Raw genomic sequence first — 6,000 nt, forward strand, 5'->3', positions numbered from 1 at the left:
CGGGGCGACGATGGGAGAACAAGCTGCCATGAGAGTGGCGATGTGGCTGGAGGCGACCGATGCAGTAAAGGCTGCGTTTGAAATCCGTTCGACGGAGATAGAGCGTGGCTAGCCACCAAAACGAAAAGAGAGGAGTGTGGCCACCAGAATGCTGTCGACCGTGAAGTTGGCTTTGTGGACGAAGAAGATGATTTTTGTAGTCTGAGGCAGCATGATGTGGCGTTGTGAAGACGTTGGATGAGAACAATTCAAGGATATTGCGGGCGAAGTCGACACCGGGCGTTGGAAGGAAGCCAATCTGGGAGCGAAGGAAAGCATCGGTGTGGCCAAACCGATCGCCGAAATCAACGTTTGGTGTTTGGTGGATGGGTGGCAGGTGGGAGAGATGAGTCGGTGTTGGAAAAGGAAGGAATTTGATCGAATGGGTGGTGGCGACGAGGATGGGTTCTGCGATGAGAGCACGAACGATGCGCATGTCTGAGAGGGAGATGCGAAAGAGGTTTTCTTGGATTCGAGTGGCCTGGAAAGCGGGAGCGCTGCCGCCCAAGCATGCTTGCATGAGGACGGCCACGAGCACCTCGTCGATGTCGAGGGAGGAGTGGAGGACATGCACGGAGAGGAAGCATGGCAGCTCGTGGCGGCGCGGGTTGATATGCTTGGAGAGGCAGCGCCATACCTGGTCTTGAAAGTCGTCTCCCATGGCGTCGCCAACACCGAGGGCGGCGCGTAGGGCTTGGGCGCTGGGGGAGTCATTGGATGCAATGGGGTCGTGGAGGGCAGCCGTCGCCGGCGACAGCGGTGGGGAGGAGGCGGCGGCCGGAGGTGTGGGGGCGTGGGTTGGGGAGCGGGGAGGGAGCCCGTTGGAGCCATGCCTTGCTGGTTTTCTTCAGAAAAAAATTACGATATACTCGCTGACTTTTAACCAGAGCACATTGCCTCGTCTTCAAGAGGAATGAAGCAGTGGAGAATTAGATACTTCAGATTGGTCAGCTCCCCGAGGCCCTTGATATTATCAAGCGTGTTCATCGCAAAATCAAATGCACATAGATGCCGTAGAGATTTCATGTTTCCAATCCCATCAGGCAGCCCTGTTTTAAAATTCAGATGCATTAAGCGTGGTAGATGAACTATATCTGATGGCAGATTCTTACAGCCGAGCACATCGAGTGTTTCCAATTGTTGCAGCATTCTAATTTGTGTTGGTAGTTGGTACAAACATAGGTTACTGATCCATAGGTATCTCAGCAGATACAGTTTCCGCAATCCTATGAGATCAACTATAGCATGGTCCAGATCAACATAAAGAAATCGAAGGAACTTAAACTCTGACAATGGAAGTGCTTTATCAGACATCCCAAAGAACATAACCGACCGAGCCTGTGATATGTCAGTGTTTCGCGGTAACGTTGTTTGACCATCACTTGAACCATCCAGGCAGATAGACAGCCGACGAGCCTTGTAATTCAGTCTTTTGATGGCTTGTGGGTCGTCTACTATAGTAAAAAAAGTTCTCTTCAGCAGACTTACACAAGATAAGATCAAGCATCATATCATGTATTCTGCATTGCGTCACTAACCCTTGCTTATCAAATTTTATAGATTGAATAAGATATCTATTCACAAGCTCATTGAAATAATTATTTGCAGCCTTCTCCACATCATGTCCACTTCCTTTACTGATAAAACATTCAGCCATCCATTGGCGTACCAAATTTGACCTCCCTATCGTGTAGTCCTCTGTATATATACCAAGATATAACAAGCATGTCTTGAGGTGAGGAGGAGGATCTCTATAGCTGAGGTCTAATATTTCCCTCATGCCTTCCAGTATGAAATTTGTTCCTGAGCCCAAAGATTCAGTACATGTTCCCACCTTTCCTTTTGGTTGGGACCTTCGCTGGCTAGAAAGCTGGATATACTAAGTATTGCAAGTGGCAAACCACCACATTTATTGAGAATTTGAACTGAAACATCTCCAAGATGCTTAGGACAAGCTTCCTCTGAGTCAAACATTCTATTAAAACAGTCTTCTTTAGTCTACATCGCTAAGTGGTTGCATTTCTAAAATATGATCATGTCGATTTGAGCAGCATGCCCTAGCCACATCCTTAATTCTTGTGTTGCTATTATTCTGCTGCCAACATCATTTTCTGGGAAAGCACATTTAATAACACGCCATGCATGTACATCCCATATATCATCTATTACAATCAAGTACCTGCCAAGCAATTCATTATAGTGTTAAGTCAAATATAATTAACTTATCAAGTCGTGTTAAAAGATGGAACTACGGAGAAAAGTACTTCATTCATTGATATATCAGTAGTGGTTGAGGAACAAAATAGGCACATCAATTGGTTAGCTGGCACTAATTTTTTTTGTCGGTGTTACGACGGGCTTACGCCGGCCTGAACCATTTTCATTATATATAAGAGTGAGATACAACAGAGAGGGTACTACATATACAAGAAGAACAGAAAGCAACAGAAGAAGAAACAGAAGCGAGCTACAACACACACAAAAAGAACAAGGAACAACAGAAGAAGAACAAGTAACAATAGAAGAAGGACAAGAAGAAAGCTACAATCAGCAGCCAACACCAATAACTTAGCATCCAGCAGACTAAGGCATAGCCTAGTGGTGGGAAGGGGCTGATGCCTTCCCACCCATCCATGTTCAAGGCATGGTACTTGCAATTTAGGTTTGTTGCACCAATTATACTGTAGGGGGTTCCCTTACAGTCTTTCTGTCAAAAAAATAACTTAGCATCCATCCTCGCCAGACAGACCAAGGAGAGCGAGAGCTAGCTTAGTTGGATCAGTCGAAAGGAGATCCGCCACCGAGAATACGTAGATAAGAAGTTGCCACCTACCATGTGATCCCTCTGCACCTTGAAGAGGTAGGAAGTCGCAACCACCGTCGAAGGGCATCCCACTACATAGGCACGTTGCGACGAACAGAGCCACAGACCGTGCCTAGGACCAATATTCCGTCGAGACAGCCCTACACCTCCTCTGGGCCACACCACGGCCACCATCACAAATAGAGAGAGCCAGAGCACCAGAGGCAACCAAACCTCAAGCGCCATCAAAGGGCACCGAACTCCGAGACCTCACTGCCGCCACTAGCCCCCAAGAGAGAGATCAACCATCAGCACCAAGATGACCAAGGCAAGGACCGACGCCACATATCACTTCCACCACCACCACAGTACACTCCACCAAACCAGCCACACTCCAAGCGAGACATCGAAGACCAACAACGGGATCATGGCTCCAAGACAACGCCCCAAGAGGGATAACGACATCAAAGATGCCATCATCGTCCGATTCGGAAAAGAATCTAAGGCTTTCACCCGGAGCACACGAAAGAATGGGCTATAGAAGCTCCACGATGATGCCTTCAAGAGGAGAAGCGGCGCTCGAAGGCGTCTCCATCATCGCTGCCGGTGAGGTCGGCACTAGGCTGGCACTAATCAGTTAATGAGATTGATGAGAAATGAGTATATAATCTTTGTCTAGACATAAGAGAACTTAGCAAATGATAAAATTTGAGCATATTTAATCGGCAACCAGTGAGTGCACCTTGGATGTGCCCCTTAGCAAATGATAAAAGTTGAGCATACTTAATTGGCAAAGTTTTGAGTTTTTTCTTTTAAATAGGCATAGTAATCCTTGCACTTTTTCCTTATTTACATCTCTTTTTAGGAATATTTGAGGATTTAATTCCAGAGCTTTTACCCATGCATCATGTTTCATTTACTTTTCAAGCGGAGTGGGGACAAACACACTTCAAAGAAATATTTATTACCAAGTAAATGGATAAACTAGAATAGAAAGGCAAGCATAAAGTACCTCTTAGCTAGGAAATGTTCTCTGAGTTTGTCGAGATGTGACTCGCAAGCATGAATAGATGGTTCTATTCCAATTTGGGATAGTAAACTACTGAAAAGTCTTCGGATACCAGGCTTTCGAGACACTGGCAGAAATGCACTACAGTCAAAATCGCTCTTTAGCCTGCGGTATACCTCATTGGCAAGTGTTGTTTTGCCCAAACCTCCAAATCCCACAATTGATACTATCTTCAACTGATTCTCCTCATCTCTTAGCTGATTGACAAGTTCATTTGATGCCCTCTCAATACCAACAAGGTCAGCAGCATTTGCATAAGATTGCGACAACCCGTTGATCAATGGCCCATCACTTGATGGGGATACATGATGATCATATCTTTTATGTAGCTTACTTGTCTCAACTCTCAAGCACAAGTTTCTTGATATCCTTCACCCGATTAGCAATCCGGTGATGGGCCATCAGTGTTTTGAGGCGCTCAATAGTACTGTTCACAATCCCAGAACTTTCACCTTTCTCCTCAATGTGAAGCTTGAAGTCATCAATGATGTCTTCAATATCATAAGACATCTCTCTCACTTCATCCCTCCACCCATTGGTTTGCTTATCTAACTCGTCCACATCTGAAAGCCTCTCAAGAAAATTATTCATGCTACGAAGCTCATCACTGATAGACTTCACTTCCTTCCTCAAGTTTTTGAGTTTACTGAACTCCTCCCCCTTGAGGGTGGCCAGCTTATGAAGGAGGGAGTTCATCGCGCCAGTAGAAGCACTGATCATTATTCCAGCCATCACTTGCTCGCCAACAGTTTGTCTTCCCTTCAAGTTATGTTTGGGAGGTACCTACAGTATGGACATTACATAGGTCAGGGCTTTCAAGCTGGATAGCATGTTGGAATGAAAAAAGTTTGACATAAGAAGTCAATCCTACATATACTTGGTATTTATTCATTCCGAAAGCATTTCTTCTTACGGTTCAAGGGAAAAAAATGTAATCTTAGCTTAAATAGGGATTAACCTGCTGGAAGTTGGAACATGGGCGAAAACCTTCGCTTGAAGCCATTACTCTATATCAAAGCACAGAATGCACCGGGTCCGCATGCACCACATGATCCATGTTTAGTCGCTTGAGCACACAGGTTTCTCTCACTCTCAACCAAAAGGATGGGTAGGGGGGTTAATATTGAATTTGCTGGAAGTGCAGAATGACTTGTTAGTATAGATGGACCTTTAGGTATATGTAGAGTTATTTAGCCAAAACCACCACACTTGGGGCTAGGGTAACCACGTGGTACCACATTAAAGGCAGAGCACAAAAAACCACTAAAAATGTGCCTAATACGTAACGCGGAGTACTAATAGTCGGATAACCTCGCGAAAATAGTCAAACTGACTGGTTGGGCCCACCTGTAAGGCTGACGTGGATTGCCTATGTGGAAATTTTGCTGAGTTGGACCTAGGTCCCACCTGTCAATGACTAAAGTGTTTATTTTTTTCACCTTTTCTTTTTTATTTCTCTCTCTTTTTCTCTGTGGGCATTTGACCGAACAGGTTGTGGGCGAGCACTGGACACGGACATCACCGGCGCCGCCACCACAGAGGACATGTGCTCCTGGCGGCCGCCGGCGAGCTCCTCCGGGAGACCAGCTCGCGTCCGCAGGCCGCGTCGTGGAAGCGTGGCCGCTCGTCCTCCGGTGGACGAGGACATGGCTGGGGCGGGATCTCGCCCGAGCTCAGCGTACGGCCCCGCCTCCTTGCTTCCACTCCCGAGCGCCGCCGCTGCTGCGGAGCTCCACGCTGCAAACACCGACCGCCGCCGCCGACACGGAATGAAGGGATGAGGCAGAGAATGGCAAGCGGGAGCAGCGCCGGCAGCATGATGTGCGAGCTTGCTCCGCGCTCGCATCGCACTCTGCCTGTTGCGTGACCCTGCCTCCTCGCTCCCACTCCTGAGCGTCGGCACCGCCGCGGAGCTCCAGGCCACCAACACCGACCGCCGCCGCCGTTCAGTGACCGGAGCGCCGCCGCCAGGCGCTTGCCCTACTATTTCTCTTCTGGCCAAGGGGGTGACGCGGACGAGCACCACTCCATCACCAGAGTGGCCTGCTTTTTTCAGTTATGGGAGCGTGGTGGCCTGCACCACTCCAGG

General features: G+C 47.6%; 1 pseudogene; it reads right to left on the minus strand.

Annotated features, from left to right (window-relative positions):
• Positions 1–1,901: 1,901 nt before the first annotated feature.
• LOC119322830 lies at positions 1,902–4,643 on the minus strand (annotated as a pseudogene).
• Positions 4,644–6,000: the final 1,357 nt, after the last annotated feature.

This window comes from Triticum dicoccoides, chromosome 6B (genome assembly GCF_002162155.2).
Source record: "Triticum dicoccoides isolate Atlit2015 ecotype Zavitan chromosome 6B, WEW_v2.0, whole genome shotgun sequence".
In the NCBI taxonomy this organism is placed as follows: Eukaryota; Viridiplantae; Streptophyta; class Magnoliopsida; order Poales; family Poaceae; genus Triticum; species Triticum dicoccoides.